Raw genomic sequence first — 17,617 nt, forward strand, 5'->3', positions numbered from 1 at the left:
TAAATATCGATGATAAGGTTGAATGTGAAAATTTTCTAATTTTTAATAAAAGATAACACTTACATCAAAAATTGGAACACTTTTGCAAGAATAGTTAACGTTTTTACAAAATTGGAACAGTTCTCTGAAAAGGAATATTTTTGAACATATGTTTTTTTAAAGAACTTTTACGGGTAAGACTATTTTGTCTTTTGAGGGGTAAGAACATTTCTCTGAAAACTATATTTTTCATAATGTTTTGTGTTTTGAAAAATATATTTTATTTGCAATTTTCCTTTGCACTATTGGGCTTGGCACAAACATTGGAAGTGGCAAATAGCCAATTTTCTCATAACAAAGATCTTAATTCCTCTATTTATAACATTGGGAGTGTAGAAATAATAAGTTTAATCCCAGTTTTACAATTAAGTTTCTTGGCTCAAACAGCCAAGCTCTACATCAGTACTTATCATGAATTTCTCCAGTCCACACCTCTTTCAGGTAATAGCACAAAATAAATGAGATGTTACAACAGAAGTACATGTTGAAAGTTGATCTGCTATTCCAAAAAGATAATATGGTAAGTCGTAGAAATTTAGCTACCCTTAAACATAGGATTAGAATTGCAATAATTTTTCATGCAGACATGACAGATGAATAGGGGGCAAATGAGATACTGACTTGATACTTCAGAGAAGAATGATCAACAGTTAGCATTAGAGGATGTAAATTCATGTTGTGCTTCATTCAGAGATATGTGCATTGCATCATCTCATACATAACCAGAGGTCATTTTTCTGTCTAGCGAACCTTCCTTGGTGACAGAGATATGCCAATGACTTTTCTTTCGATTCTTGACTTTCAGAGGTAATGGATGGAACAATTACAATGTCTATTGTTCAGATAAAGAACATAGGGCTTGATCTAGAAACCACTGAAGATATTGTTTGTGTAGAACCAAAGCCACATCCTGGTGCTTGTTGAGAATGGCGAATGCAAACAGGGAATCTGAGAAACTGAAGGTGGTGGTCCACTCTCTGTCCTTGTAACAATGCAATCTTGCATTCAATTCGTTTATTCCCCAGCAAAAAAAAGGATCTTGCCGGAGAGGAGATGGTACAACTCCTCCTTTGCTTTATATACTTCATGATCCCATGGTACTCGCCTTTTAGTTTCCGCATCTGGTGAAGAAAAATATGTATTGTTGTTTTCAGAGTACTTCTCAGGAGTTACTGCCAAGAGTACACCGAAAGAAGTTGGAGAAATCTTCCCAGATAACTTTAGGCATGGGGAAAAAGGTTGAGTTTTTCTGCAACGATGTGGATAATTGTAAGATATGATAAGGCTTATAGATCATCTAGCTTGGCATGCTCCTGTCACCTAATTGAAGCTAACATAACGGTACCTCTAATATATCTAAATTTAGTACCATGAAATTGGAGAACCATGCGGATTGATTTCTCAGTTCTCGTTTCAGAAAATAGCATGATCTGTTTATAATACTGACACTTGGAGTGCTCCTTATAAAATGAGAATGTGCCTTTTAACATTAAAGCTCTTGGCATGGTATAGATACTCAAATCGAACTAACAATAAGATACTAACCGTTGTGTGAACCAACTGTACATATTTTTTATGAAGCAAATATAGCTCTTATGTTAGGATAATCCTTTCACTACAACACTTGAGAAACAAAGCACCTTCCTTTGATTTTGTCTGGTAGGCATGAAAGCTACAGTAACAATTGGCAGTTTCTGTAGAATAAAGAGACGAACAGAAAGATACGGGCATGATAGAACCTTGCATGTCAAACATTCTTTGCTTCTAGTTGAACTGATAGGTCATGGGTGTCAATTCTACAATTCCATACACATCAATTATGTTTCTCTCCCAACTGGTAAGTAGTGTCCACAAACCTGGATTTAATGAAGAACAGAGAGCACGGAACTCGGTGACGGCAACGACCATCTTAGCCATGTGGTCGGCGTTGCAGTACATGCCTAGACGCATAGCGTGGAGCACCTCCCTGTCCGGATGCTCCTGGACAGAGAACATCGCTACCGGCAGAACATTGAATAGGAAGGTGAGGTCGCCGCCCCATCCTGTGATGACTGCGCGGCAGAGGAGCATGGCAGTGTTGCACGCTACCCACTCCCTGGGAGAAAACGCAAGGGGGGGGGGGGGTCGAACAGTATAGAAAGAACCATTCTGCTTTTGTTCATCAGATCTTCAAAGATGGTCTAATGATTAGTGTACATAGTTTACGCTGCAAATAAGACTGAACAAGGATCAAACAGTATTTTGGATATAAAAACATGATAAGGGCTAAGGGCTACCAAATCTGGCCACCATAGTTTTTTCCTTATTTGATTTACCATTCATCTTAAAACATGATAAATTTGACGTTATAGTAAAAATAAAGCATAATATAAATAGCAAACTTGTAATGGAAGAAAAGTAAAAAAGGTTCTTCGGTTTTAGGACAACTTTTCTCGCATTTCCTCTGCACCTTGCTATCTAATTTTTTATTTCAAGTGTAATTCAGACACATGAAACATCATGCAGTTCATTCACAACTTTTACTTCAGAAATTATTTGAAAATAAAATGTGCCTCAGCTGATGCAAAAAGTGAAATGTCTGGAAACATAACTTCATACTCCCTCCGTCCGGAAATACTTGTCATCAAAATGAATAAAAGGGGATGTATCTAGATGTATTTTAGTTCTAGATGCATCCCTTTTTGTCCATTTTGATGACAAGTATTTTCGGACGGAGGGAGTAGATTATAGTGTTAATATAAAAATTACATCACAATTTTTGAAACACATAACTGTACCGGAAAAAATCAGATTGTTCCTTCTAGGAAGGTGATCTTCGTGCCCTTCTTCCACCCCGGCTTCACGTCGACCGTCGGGATCTCCACCGTGATCGTCTTTCTACACATAGTCGCCATGAACAAGTAGTGTTTAGTGTTTATTTTAGCACCCAAAAACAGTTTCTTATTTTATTAAAGACATGCATCAAAATTGACACTAAATAATCCAAATTGACCGAGCAGGCTAAAATTTGAAGTTGGCTTAAAGATTAGTAAGAACCCGTCCAAATCAATAAGACGCGGCTGAACTATTTGGTTGAAGTAACAAAGATGTTGCAGTGCTAATAATGCAGTTTTAGAATAGATCTGAACAATGGTGACTGCCGTTGCAGTCTACTGAACAAATCAAACAGACCCAACTGGTCAACTACAAATTTCTCAGGATTAATCTTTGGAACACATGTACCTCATACTGAGGTTAAATAATTCAGAATGATTGAAGAAGCTAAAATCTGAAGACGGCTTAAGATTACTGAAAACTGCCCAAATCAATAATACAACTCAGATGGAACCAACAAGGAAATTGTATTATCAAGTTTAATCTGGACCAACTAAAACAGTCTTCAATATTCAAGAATGTAGTGGATCTTGATTCTTAATCGGGATAACAAATGACCACATGCATACAACAGAAGGAAGGAGAAGATAATCACATGTGTACCACACTTGAATTTCCTACAAGTAAGAAAGGGTAGGGAATAGAATAACAACAATAGAAGGATTCAACTGGATGAACTGAGCGGTGAAAACTTCCTGGTTATTATCAATGACATCATCGACCAGAATAGGCGGTGAAGTTGAAGCTATCCTCATCAGCCTTGCAAACGAGGGCCTGCTTCGTGGGACAACATACGCTTTGCAGCCGAGGCAGTGCCCAGCTGGAACAAATCGGGGCGATGCGGGGAGATGGGATTATGAAGTATGTTTTTAGCATACAAATTGTTTGGCATAATAATGCAAAAGGAATTATGAGAATTCAACATAATTACTACAGAGAGCATGAAAATCATAGCATGTGTATAATTCGAGAAAATACGATTGTTCTTAGTTTGATCTCACTAAGAAGAACCTACAGAATATACATAGTTCACAATTAACCATCAGTCTGCACAAGTGAATGCAAGAGCAAACAGAACTTAAGCTGCATAACTATACCGCAGAAACCAAGAAATTTGAGTAATTGCTGTGAACATCATTCATCAAGCATACAGTTCTTAGTGTGTTGACTTCCATCCCAATAGGAATTTAAATAGGATGGAGTGTGAACATTGAAATTAATAGTGACGATCTATATTATCTTGTCAATGCCAACATATGTCAAGATAATCCAATATGTTTGCTGAAACTGAAAGATACTAAAGTGGCACATGCTAGCATTTTTAAATCAGATGACTATCAAAAAGAAGCCAACGAAGAAAAGTAAATAAGTATCAAGTGTTCAAAGATAATGGTGGAGCATAAGGCCATGGAGTGATAAATTAGAGCAGCCAAGCAATCTAGAGCAGCAGGAATCCAAGAACAAGACCTTACCTTCATAAAAAAATAAGGGAAGAACACTTCCTTCATAGCCTTCCTACAAGTACAAAACATACGCAATTAGCATTGTTTCAGTCTCATTTTTTGCAAATAAAGAGTGTAATAATTACCGCCTCTTTTTTTGCCACTAATAATTACCACCTCTGACTGGCCTCTAGTAGCAGAATCAAAAAAAAACTCATCGCGTACAATATCATAGCTGTACACTCCAAGTCAAAGTAGAACAGATCACACGGATTCCCTGACAACCAGAGATGGCCAGATCAATTTGCTTATAATTTCATTCCATCTCACGATCCATTGCCCGCTCTGTCTCAATGGAAATAAAACTTACGAAAGTCACAAGTTGTCACTGTTGTTAACATTCAGAAATTAAATCACATGAAATCTATAACCAATTCCTGATTGCATTAAGCTGTAAATGTTACAAATGCAGAAGTACAACAAAACCCATGAAGGTGCAATGCATGACAGTAAATACATGAACTGTAAATGTTGTAAATACATGAATTGCAAAGGCTTCCCGAGCTGCTGCTTGTCGTGGTCGAGTGTGTCGGCCAAGGTGCAATGCAGTATGAGACATGTGCAATTGACTTCAAGCCGTTAAATTAAGTTTGTTGTCTTTTTTGTCAACAAAATCCATGAAGGTTCCTTGATTTTAGCTCTAGGTGTGGTGCCACAATAAGCGCTCAACTTTTTTTCCAGAAATTTGATAATATGCACAATTTAGGTACACGGATGATAAATCTAGTGGAATTCACATGGATAACACAAAGGCTGGTGAGAGAAATGCCTCTTAAAAGAAAACAGAATTAACTAATCATATTCATTTTGTATGTAACAAAAACTGAACGACGACACTAAAATCTTACCTCCTAACAAAAATTGCTTATAACGATACAACATGTGCCATACTATCAATGCATAATCCAAGAGATGAAGCTAGCTGATTAGCTCAACTAATGCACTGGCGTTTTTTCTAATTTCTGACAAAGATGTTACTAACAAAGATACTTAGTTGTCCTTTCAAAAAAATGCGTGCTAAAGTTTTGGATTGGCTTGCTAATAAAGACTGTGGGTGCCTTGTGAGGAGTAGGAGCACGTCCGCCTGTCCACGGCCGTGGTGTACAGGCAATGTGTTGTATAAGCAGTGCAAGTTGAGAAGTATACATGGATGCTTGCCCACATCCAGCAATCAGGCTCAAGAGCTGCTCATACCTAGCGTCAGCCGACCAAACCTCCTAGTGCGGAACATGCATCAGACAACACCGTACAGTTCCCAGCCCATGCCACAAACAAATCCAAGCCAATGGAGTGACGGTGGTAGGCAGCACTGTAGCGGTGTGGAACTGACGCGGCGGCGACCGGGACGATGGTACAACGATCTGGCAACGAGCGCTCGACTGATTCAGTTCAGGTTTTCGGTTTAGCTGCGTGCATCCACACCGAGGGAGAGGAATAGAGGGAGATGGGGATAGTACCAAATCCGAAGCAACATTTAGCCAACCTGCGAGAAATCCATCGGCGGCGGCTCAGCTCCCGGCCAACCCCAGCAAGCCCTCAACAGGAACGCACCACGGGCCCCGCCGCTTGGTCCTCAGCCCTCACGGCCGCGCAGGACTCCCGCACTGGCGGCAGCCGCGAGGGGCCTCCAAGCCGATGCGCGACCCGACAAGGCGGAGGGGCTGGCCCCGAGGAGCGGGAACCCGGAGACTCCGTCGGTCAGGAGCTTGGAGGCACCCTCCATCATCGCCGCCGTTTGGGGAGGGACGCGGTCCCGGTCGACGCGATCATTGGCCACGGCGAGCGGGACGGACTCGACGGCGGGATTCAGACGGCGAAGCATGGATACAGGGGATGGTGGAGCATCGATGGGAGAGGGCACGGCTGCGGTGGGCGGCGGGCGGCGCGCGGTGAGGCTGGCTGGGCGGGGCGGGGCAGGAGGTGGCGGCGGGATGGAGGTCGAGATGGATCGAGGAGGAAGGTCGTGCGGGCTGGGCTATTTTTTTTCTCTTTTCTCCTCCCTGTACCGGTTCGGGGCTGACTTATTTTGAGGACTGCGGGTTGAATTCTTAGAAACGGAGGGACTTTTCTGGGAAAAAAACACGACGTATGACCTGGTTTATTATACTCCCTCTGTACCGAAATACATGTCGCTGGAGTAGCTAAACTTTCCCTCTGTGCCGAAATACATGTCGCTGGACTAAACTTTCCCTCTGTACCGAAATACATGTCGCTGGAGTAGCTAAAGTTTAGCTACTCCAGCGACATGTATTTCGATTTAGCTACTCCAGCGACATGTATTTCGGTTTAGCTACTCCAGCGACATGTATTTCGGTACAGAGGGAGTAGTAGGTAAAGATAAAAAGGTAAAGATTACGCGACTGCTCGCTTCCGATCGTCTACTTCCTCTATGTCCGCGTCGCCTTCATCATCACCATGTCCACCGACCCCGACCGTGCCGCCGCCGAGAAAGCTGAAGCCGACAAGAAGGCCGCCGAGGACGCCGCTGCTGCCACCAAAGCCGCGGCCTCTGCATGGCCTACTGGAGGGTATAACTCGTTTATCCCGCTCCTGATTAATTTCATATTAGCAGTACTAGCAGTATGTGTAGATTTGTCTACTGTTTGCTTAGTACGTGTATGTTTAGATCAAAGTCAGTACGTCATCAACTTAGTCAGTGCCATATTGACGCGGTTGTCAAAAGTAATGATCAAGTTTCCTCAATATGGCGGTTCACGGGATTATATGGGGCGCCAAGAGCTGATGGTCGACTTCAGAGTTGGCAAACTCTCCGTTCCCTTCATGCAATACCACATGCGGCGTGGCTGTGTGCGGGTGATTTTAATGAAACTCTGTTCGCTTCCGAGCACTTTAGTAAAATAGCGCGGCCGGAGAGGCAGATGCGCACGCTCAGGGAAGTGATCGATGACGTTTCTTTGCAAGACCTTGGCTGGTCGGGGTCAGCTTACACTTGGGATAATCGTCAAGCAGGCGATGCGAATGTCAAGGCCAGGTTGGATAGGTTTTTTGCCAATGAAGAGTTCAGACAACACTTTGCTCGTATCAGAGTTAGACATCTTCCATCGGTGGAGTCTGATCATTGCTTCGTTGTGGCAGAGATAAAATTGCATACACCCGGTAGATCAAGGGCAAAAAAACAGTTTCATTATGAGAATGTTTGGCAGACCCATGTGGATTATGACCGTTTGGTTCAGGAGACCTGGCGGGGCATTCAAAGAGGACCTGGGCTCCGGGGGATTTCGATGGCTTTGGGTTCTTTACAGCAGACACTTGAACCATGGGGATCCAAGGAATTCGGCAGTTTAACTCGCACTGTTCGACAACTGCAGAAGATGCTTGATCGAATAAGGTGCAGGTCTATTGGTTCCGGGCCAACGGAGGAGGAGAAACGGATCGTGACAAAACTTAAGGAGGCGCTGCATCAAGAAGAGGTGTGGCTTCGACAGCGATCCCGAGTCCTCTGGCTTCGTGAAGGGGACCGTAATACAGCCTACTATCAGGCTCAAGCGGCACAGCGCAAAAGGATCAACAAAATATCCTGCCGTCGACGACAGGATGGCTCGATCTGTTTGTCTGAAGAGGAGGACAAGGTGGAGGTGCAAGCCTTTTACCAAAACCTGTATCAAACACAGGGTTTTGCGGATGCGAGCGACCTATTATCTCATGTGCCTGTCAAGGTATCCCAGGCCATGAATGATGATCTCGATAAGCCCTACACGGCCGAAGAAGTGAAGGTGGCATTATTCCAGATGGCACCTTCCAAAGCTCCGGGTGTAGATGGTTTCACTGTAGGATTTTATCAGCGACACTGGGATTTGCTAGGTGCTGATGTAACATTAGCAGTGTTGGATTTTCTCAATGGAGGTGAGCTACCAGCGGGGTTGAACGATACTTCCATCACACTTATTCCCAAGGTACGCCACCCACAGTCGATCACACAATATCGTCCTATTGCCTTGTGCCCGGTCTTGTATAAGATTGCGGCGAAAGCTATTACTAATCGATTGAGAAGCTGGATGGACTCTATCATTAGTGAAGAACAAAGTTCGTTTGTCCCAGGACGCCTCATTACAGATAATGTGTTGGTTGCGTATGAGAGTATACACACCATGAAAAGGAGGAAGAAGGGACAGAATTATTCGTGTGCGGTCAAGCTCGATATGATGAAGGCTTACGATCGCGTTGAGTGGCATTATCTGGAAGCAATACTCTTGAGACTGGGTTTCAGCATGAGTTTCACTAGATTAATCATGAAGTGTGTCTCCTCTGTACAGTTTTCAGTTCGTGTCAACGGAGAGCTACTACCTTTTTTCACACCAACGAGGGGTTTTTGTCAAGGAGATCCGGTATCACCTTACTTATTTCTGCTGTGTGCAGAGGGTTTTTCCTCATTGTTAAAATTCTACAATGGAGGATTTGTTGATAGGGGACTGCGTGTGAGTTACAGATCTCCATGGGTCACTCACCTATTGTTCGCGGACGACAGCCTTATCTTTATCAATGCAAACAATTTGAGTGCTATTCGTCTGAATGAAATTCTTCAAGTCTATGGTGAAGCTTCGGGACAATGTGTCAATAGAGAGAAAAGCTCAATATATTTCAGCTCCAACTCACCATCAGACTTGCGACATCTACTGAAGGCTACCTTGAATATCCAGGTGGAGGCCTTTAGCGAAAAATATTTGGGATTACCAACCGCTGTGGGACGGATCACGAGTGGTACATTTGATCATGTCAGCGAGAGGGTGCGTTCCAAGATCCAAGGTTGGTCGAAAAGGTTACTTGCTTGTGCGGGGCGTGATGCATTGTTGAAATCGGTAGCTCAAGCAATTCCCACCTTTCCTATGAGCACCTTTCTGCTTACTAAGAAAGTATGCAAGAGTTTGACTTCACCTATGGCAAAATATTTTTGGAGCAGCTCACTTGATAAGAAGTCAATGCATTGGGTGTCTTGGAAAGAATTGGCAACACCCAAGTGCAAGGGGGGCATGGGATTTCGAGACCCACACCTTTTTAACCTTGCAATGCTTGGCAAGCACGGATGGAGGTTTGTGACAAGTCCGGACTCCCTCTGCGCTAGAGTATTGAAAGGGAGCTACTTCCCAGATTCTGAATTTATGCAGGCGTCAGCGCCCAAGTCAGCTTCTGCTACTTGGAAGGCGATTATCGCGGGGAGGGAAGCTTTGAGAACCGGGTTGATCACCCGTGTTGGAGATGGCACTACTATCTCGGTCTGGAATGACAAGTGGATTCCAGGAACGATTAATATGACACCCGCAACACGACCACCGAACACTGACATTCAGCTAGTGTCGGAGCTTATTGATTCTCAAACCTGGTCGTGGAGGCAGGATTTGGTCAGAGAAAATTTCAGTGCTTCTGATGCTGCGGCCATTCTAAACATCCCTATCAGGTCGGGCGGTGGCACTGATTTCCTTGCTTGGGCATTTGAAAAATCAGGCAACTACACTGTCAAAACAGCGTACCGGTCTCTTGTGACTCAGAACGAGCGTTTGGCTCTAGAGGAAGGGACGGCTACCGGAACCTCATCGAGTGATCAACAGTTGTGGAAAGCCCTGTGGAAGTTGAATGTAATTCCAAAAGTCAGAGTGTTTTGGTGGAGAGTTCTTCGAGGGATTCTTCCAGATGAAGCAACACTAAATCATCGACACATTGCAGATGCTCGTCAGTGCAAAGTTTGTCTTGGGGCAGACGAGGATCTGCAGCATGCACTATTGTATTGCCGCACGCTCAAAGGTTCTGGGAAGAGGCTTGTGTGTGGTTTGGGCTGCGGTTACCGCATCTGAATACACAGTCATGGGCACGTGACATTACGTGCGCCTCATGGTTTTCTTCTGAAGATCGAGCAAGGATCACAACTATCATGTGGTCCATTTGGCATTATAGGAACAGCATCAAGCATGGAGAGGAGGGAAGGGATCCGTTGTCTACTATGCGGGCTACCAAGGAGGCCATTGCACTCCTTCATCTTCCACACAAAGATGCGCAAGTTCTTCCTGGATTTGGATGGCGCCCGCCTGATGAGGGCTTTGTAAAAATAAACACTGACGGGGGACTCAATCTTGAGATCGACCGGGGAGGGGCGGGGGGTGTTGCCCGGTCTCCCTCGGCCCTGCTTGGTGCATGGTGCAAGCCTTACTCCGGGATCACGGATCCTCTGATTATGGAGGGTCTCTCCTTACGTGATGGTGTTCGTTTTGCTACTCTCCGAGGTTTCTCCCATGTGGTAATGGAAGTAGACTGCTTGGAGTTGGTGACACTATAGAATTCTCGCCACAATTCTCGTTCTATTGTGGCCTTCTTACTAGATGAGATAGGAGAGCTTAGTTCCTTATTTGATTCTTTTCATATTTGTCATGTTAGTAGATCAGCTAATCTGCATGTGCACCTTTGTGCGAAATGTGCTTGTGCACTTGATGTAACAGATAGCTGGATAGCTGAAACTCCAAGCTTCCTGGTGACAAGCCTCTTGGCTGACTCATCCTTGAATGCTTTTCCATGAATAAAGCTCTCCAATTAGCCTGCAAAAAAAAGATATATTTTGTGATTTAAACGTTGTGTTCAAATCTGACATGTGTTATCAATGCGAACTAGTTAAATTTCAAATTAAAATTTCAATGACGACCAATTGTTCCACTTACGCTCCCCTCTAGTTAGGGTTTTCTCTTCCTCCCGGCGGCGATCCCCACTGCTTCCCTACCACCGATCGCCGACGCCCACGGGTGGCTGGCGCTGTGGCAGATTGGAGGTCGGTCTTGGGAACATCCCGCCCGCGGAATCCGCAGTTTCTCGGGCAAGAGATACGATGGAGGGCTCGACATCTGCCTCTGGAGCGGCGATGAGCGACATGGAAGCAATGATGAAAGAGCTTGGGTTGAAGGAGGATGACTTGGTGGACATAGTTGTAGAGGACGGTGACATACCGGAGGAAGCTGCTCGTTGGATGGCAATTGCTCGTGTGCACACCGATAGATCATATAGTCAGTATTGGTTTTTCTGCAACATGCGAGTTGCATGGGATCTTGCTCAGGAAGTTAAATTTCGTCCTTTGAAGGATAACCTTTACACCTTGCAGTTCTCTTGCCTCGGCGATTGGGAACAAGTAATGGAAGACGGGCCTTGGACCTTCAAAGGCAAAGCGGTCGTCATCGAGCCATATGATGGAATCACCAGACCGTCATCGATTAGCTTGAACAAAGTTGAGATGTGGATTCAGATCCATGACCTCCCGGAACTATTTTTTGGTCTGATCAAATCCCTTGCTGGCACGGTCGGAGACTTCATCTATGCTGAACCCAAATCCCAAGATTTCGAGGGCAATTTTTTCAGGGTGCGGGTCAAGGTGGATGTCACAAAACCTCTGAGGAATGTTGTGTCCCTGGTGGTAAAGAATAAGAGGGAGATCTTCGGGGTTAAATATGAGCGACTACCCGATTGGTGTGTCGTTTGTGGTATGCTAGGTCACTTGTATAAAGAATGTGGTAACGGGATTCATCCTCCGTCTGCACTAGTTTTCTTCGAGCTGATTGGTTTAAGGGGCCGGGGCGAGGACCTGGAGCCGATGGTGCATCAGGTGGTGGTAGAGGCAGAGGCAGAGCCGGCCGTGGAGCAGGCAGGGGTGCAAATCAAAGGGGTGCAGACCAGCATGAAAGCACAGAATACATGGGACGTGTTGATCCCATTCTTGACGATGATATAGATATGGTGGGGGCTCAAGGCAATAGAAAGCATGGAGCAGCACAAGTCAGTTTGGGGGTGCCAGTTGTGCCAGAACATGTTGCAAAAAACAGCCCGGGTCAAGCCCCTCTGGCTTTACCACCTGCGTTGCTACCCCCTAGCCCAACATCTAAGCAAGAATCAAAGAGGGCGAAAGCTATTGTGATGATGTTTGAAAAAGGAACCTTGAATGCAACAAGCAGCAACAACCCTTCTGATGCGCGTTTGGCGGGCTCCCTTGAGGAGTCGCGCCGAGCGCAATGAGTCTTCTATGTTGGAACTGTCGCGGGGCTGGCAAACCCTTGACAGTTCGCGAGCTTCGTGATCTCACGAGGCAACTTGCCCCCTCTATCGCATGCATCGTCGAAACTCAATTAGAGGGCTCTCGAGTAGAGAATCTAGCTTGCACTTTAGGTTTCAATAAAAGTTTTGTTGTTAGTAGTCGTGGGAGAAGTGGAAGACTATGTATTTTTTGGAATGATGAAATAAAGCTAGAAGTTGTCGGTTACTCTGATTACCACATTGATGCAATTGTTGATGCAATGGTTGATCACAGGACAAGAGTTACCTTTGTGTATGGGGAGGCACAAGTTAGTGAACGATACAAAACCTGGGATATGTTGAGGGGTATTGTCGGAACAAGTGATTTGCCTTGGCTAATCGTGGGGGACTTTAATGAGGTCCTGCATGCGCACAAGCACGACGGCATTGGCGGGAGGAGTCAGGCACAGATGGATCTGTTCCGAGACATGTTGGATACGTGTGGCCTCTCAGACATAGGATACATTGGGAGCAACTGGACTTTTGAGAAGAAGGTCACCGGAGGAACTTTCACTAGAGTCCGGCTAGACAGAGGCGTTGCAAACCCTGCCTGGTCAATTGCTTATCCGGGAGCTGTGTTGGAGCACAAAATAGCAGCTACCTCTGATCACGTACCAATATACGTACGCTACATCGAGGTGCATGCATGCAGCTATGGGCCCAGGCCTTTTAAATACGAAACATGCTGGGAGAGGGACCTAGAGTTGCCGGCGGTGGTTGAGTCTGCATGGATAGCGACGGGAGTTGCCTCGGTCCAAGAGCTAAAGGACAAACTGCATGGACTGGCAGGGGATCTATCGAGGTGGGATCGCACTCATTTTGGCAACATCCGACAGGAGATCTCTCGGTTAAGGAGACAGCTATAGGAGTTACACGATTCCCAAGGTAGATCTGGTCCCAATCATTTGGAGATTAAAATTGTTGATCGCCTCACAGAGTTGTACCACAGAGAAGAAATGCTATGGAGACAAAGGGCAAGGTTGGAATGGCTGGCACATGGAGACAAAAACACATATTTTTCCATCTTAGAGCTAGTAGAAGAAGGAAAAATCAGATCAAGTCCCTACAGAGACCGGATGGACAATTGACTAGTGACAAAAGCGAGATGGAGTCTCTGGCTACAGCTTTCTATGAGGAGTTGTATACTTCGGAAGGGGTCCACAATATGAATCAAGTTCTGGACACTGTGCCTCGGAAGGTGACCCAGGCAATGAATGAATCGCTTAATGCGCCGTATACCCAACAGGAGGTCAAGGTGGCTTTATTCCAAATGTTCCCATTAAAAGCACCTGGTCCGGATGGATATCCTGCGCATTTTTTTCAATACCACTGGGAGATATGTGGAGAAGAAGTCACCAATGTGGTCCTGAAAATTGTCGAGGGTACTGAGACAGCGGCGAGCATTAATGAGACTGTGTTAGTCCTAATACCGAAGGTAAAAAATCCCACACTTTTAACACAGTTTCGACCGATCAGCCTATGCAATGTGCTGTACAAGATTGCATCAAAGGTAATATCCAACCGCCTAAAGTTAGTCTTACCTGACATTATTTCTGAGGAGCAGTCAGCGTTTGTCCCAGGCAGACTTATCACTGGCAACATTATAATTGCTTATGAATGCTTGCATTTTATGAAGTGTAATAAGGCGAAGAAGCATCAATCGTGTGCACTGAAGCTTGACATGATGAAGGCATATGACAGGGTTGAGTGGGAATATTTGAGAGCTATCATGCTAAAGCTGGGCTTCACAAGTCGGTGGGTGGACATAGTGATGAATCTTGTCACCACAGTTAAGTTCTCAGTAATGTTCAATGGAAACAAATTACAGGAGTTCACACCAACCTGCGGAATCAGACAGGGGGATCCTATTTCTCCATACTTGTTCTTGTTGGCAGCAGAGGGCCTTTCATGCCTCCTTAAATCCAAAAATGAGTCATCCAACCTAAGTGGTTTGCAGGTAGCCCCCTCGGCTCCACCAGTGAATCACCTGTTATTTGCTGATGACAGCCTGCTGTTCTTCAAGGCTAACAGTGTGTGTGCTAATGAGGTCAACCAGGTTCTGGACACATACTGTCAGGCAACTGGTCAGCGTATAAATTTTGCAAAATCATCAGTTTTCTTCAGTAAAGGAGTGCCTGAGTCAGTGAGGGATGAGATCAAGGAGTTGCTCAATATTCCAAATGAGACATTAAACGAGAAGTACTTGGGAATGTCGTCTGATATTGGTAACTCTAAGAACGGTGCCTTCAAATATCTAAAGGATCGATTGTGGAGCAAAGTCCAAGGATGGATTGCAAACACAATGTCAGCAACGGGTAAGGAAGTCCTTGTTAAATCTGTAGCCCAAGCAGTGCCAGTCTTCTCTATGTCTTGCTTCAAGCTCCCTAGAGGACTGTGCGAACACCTTAATATGCTTATAAGGAAATTCTGGTGGGGGAGCAAAGAGGGCAAGCGCAAACCTCATTGGGTATCGTAGGAAACTATGACGCAACCGAAAGGCATGGGTGGTCTGGGTTTTAAAGACTTCGAGCTGTTCAACCTGGCTATGTTGGCAAGGCAGGCATGGAGATTGTTATAGAATCCCGAGACGCTGAGTGCAAGGCTGTTGAAAAGCATTTACTTTCCAAACTCAGATATCTTGCAGGCTAGCCTTGGGAGCCACCCTAGTCAGATATGGAGGGCAATTATCGAATGAAGAGATACCTTAAAACAGGGTTTAATAAGGAGGGTGGGTAATGGCGACACGACACACATCTGGAGTGACAATTGGCTACCGAGGGATGAGATGCTTCGCCCTTATGGCAGTCGAGTACAGAACCCACCGTCGTTGGTCTCGGAGCTAATTGATCATACATCTGCAACTTGGAACAGAACGGTGGTGGAAGCAACTTTCATGCCAATGGACGCAACTGTCATTCTTGGGATCCCCCTCTGCACCCGAAATATTCTTGATTTTTGGAGTTGGCACTACGATAAGCATGGCCTGTTCACTGTGAAATCCGCTTATAACATGCTCGTAGCAACGAAATAGCGAAGAGAGGCATGGTTGGAGGGAACTGCGGTCCCCTCGAGTTCAAATGTAGAGAAGAGTAGTTGGAAAAGTCTGTGGAGGACGAGTGTTCCGGGTAAGGTGAGGATGTTCTCATGGCGCCTGTCCAGACACTCGCTGCCAATGAATGATGTACGACTGCATCGCCACATGACAGATTCAGCCAACTGTGGGCTTTGTGGCGCGCTTGACTCATGGCGACACTCCCTCATCGAATGCACCGCATCCAGGTGCATTTGGGCTCTCAGCGACAGTGATCTTGTGCAACAAATGATGGAAATCACTGAACCCTCTGCCAAGCAATGGTTGTTTACCCTTATAGAAACTCTGTCGCAGCAGAAATTCACGTTGCTTGCGGTAACTATGTGGGCTATCTGGTCGGCACGGCGAAAAGCGATACATGAAGGTATTTTCCAGAGCCCTCAATCCACACATGTGTTTGTAAACAGGTAGATATCAGAGTTGGAAATTGTTGGTACGGGCAATTCGCGCGTCGGCCTGGGTACAGTATCGCATGTGGCGCCTGCTGCTAGACTCAAGGCTCCTCCTATGGGATATGCAAAAATTCATGTGGACGCAGGAGTAAGGTTTGAGCAGGGAGGATCTGCAGCTGCTATCTGTAGGGATGACCAAGGTTTTTATCTTGGAAGCTCAGCACTCGTCATTTATGGTGTACACGATCCAACCGCTTTGGAGGCAATTGCTTGCCGGGAGGCATTAGCTTTGGCAGAGGACCTCAACTTGCAACAGTTCATCATTTCCTCAGATTGCAAAGGAGTTGTCTCGGACATTCAAAAGGGGACCAGAGGACGATATGGTACTATTATTAGCGAAATAAAACTAAGTGCGTCTACGTTTAATTGTAATTTTGTTTGGGAGGGTCGTGCCGTAAACTATGAGGCACATAGATTAGCTAAATTTGCTCTTTCGCAGGGTCCGGGACGCCACTTGTGGCTTGGAAACCCCCATGACCTTTTATGTATACCACACCATGTGGTTTTTGGTGATAAATAAATTGTTTTTCACCCCTAAAAAAAAGTTAAATTTCAATGTTTTTTTTTGCGGGGGAAAGCATATCATTTAATCAACCAGGGCCTTACAATCGTTTGAAATAATGATACTAACCTCCTTTGGGGAGTTTGCTAACCAACAAGCAGTGCGTTGGTGACTACGACCTAGAGCTGCCATAGCATGAGCAGCATTATTTTGTGATCTACAAATTTTCCGGAATGTACAGGTCGTTCCTTCGCCATCTCAGCGATCTCAGTCACCTGATACATGTTAAATTTCAATGTTTAATTAATTTTCATCAAGTTTTAGGTTAACTGATATGAAGTTATTATTGTAACCGACGCGCCATACCGTGGCCGTATTAGTGAGGTGAAAAAGTCTCGCAAAGAATATACACGAAACATTTTGTCTTTCAAAATGTACACTAAATAAACAACGTTGTAAGATTCAAAGCCATTGGATGCACGATGTATGGCCTCTGTGTCGTTGTCTACCTGCCTTCTTTGAAGCACTAGGAACCGCCGGATGGAGGATGGACGGCTCCTAATTCGCCTGCCTTCTCCTCTGGCTTATCACATAAGCTTCGGGCGCCTCGGAAAGGTACGAATAACAGTTTCCGATGCTCCTCCTACTCCCCCACTCCCCAGAAAGCACCACCGCCGAGGAGACTATGGAGTTGGCTATGTCGCTGCCTGCTGCGATGGAGGACGAGGCGGCCAATAAGCAGAGGCATGTCGAGCCAAAACCACAAGAGCACCCGACGAGTCTGGACTTTATCAGCAGCCTTCCCGACAAGATGTTAGTAGTCATCATCTCCCTCCTCCCCATCAAATCTTGCGACAAGATGTTAGTTGTCATCATCTTCCTCCACCCCATCAAATCTTGCGTGCAGACAACCGTCCTCTCCTGACGGTGGTGCAACCTCATCGATGACCACGAGATGGGGCAACCAAGGTTCTGTTGAAATTGGTCGAGAGGCCCATGACATAACCAAAAGGACGCAAAATGTTGAAGGGGTTGCAAATTTCATTTTTCATGGGCGCCATGAAGACACCCACGTCATCCACATAAAAGGAGGTGGGCA

General features: G+C 45.2%; 1 long non-coding RNA gene across 7 annotated transcripts; it reads right to left on the minus strand.

The window, feature by feature from the left end:
* Window positions 1-445: 445 nt before the first annotated feature.
* On the minus strand, window positions 446-6,396 carry LOC123111996 (uncharacterized). Of its 7 annotated transcripts, none has more exons than XR_006454982.1 (7): window positions 5,899-6,396; window positions 5,610-5,776; window positions 4,502-4,700; window positions 4,386-4,428; window positions 2,817-3,733; window positions 1,896-2,245; window positions 446-1,288 (listed from the first exon to the last, which is right to left on the minus strand). It is a non-coding gene; the product is annotated as an uncharacterized lncRNA (long non-coding RNA). The 7 variants fall into 7 exon arrangements; XR_006454981.1 differs by having other exon boundaries at window positions 5,873-6,396; XR_006454983.1 differs by lacking the exon at window positions 5,610-5,776.
* Window positions 6,397-17,617: the final 11,221 nt, after the last annotated feature.

This window comes from Triticum aestivum, chromosome 5B (genome assembly GCF_018294505.1).
Source record: "Triticum aestivum cultivar Chinese Spring chromosome 5B, IWGSC CS RefSeq v2.1, whole genome shotgun sequence".
In the NCBI taxonomy this organism is placed as follows: domain Eukaryota; kingdom Viridiplantae; phylum Streptophyta; class Magnoliopsida; order Poales; family Poaceae; genus Triticum; species Triticum aestivum.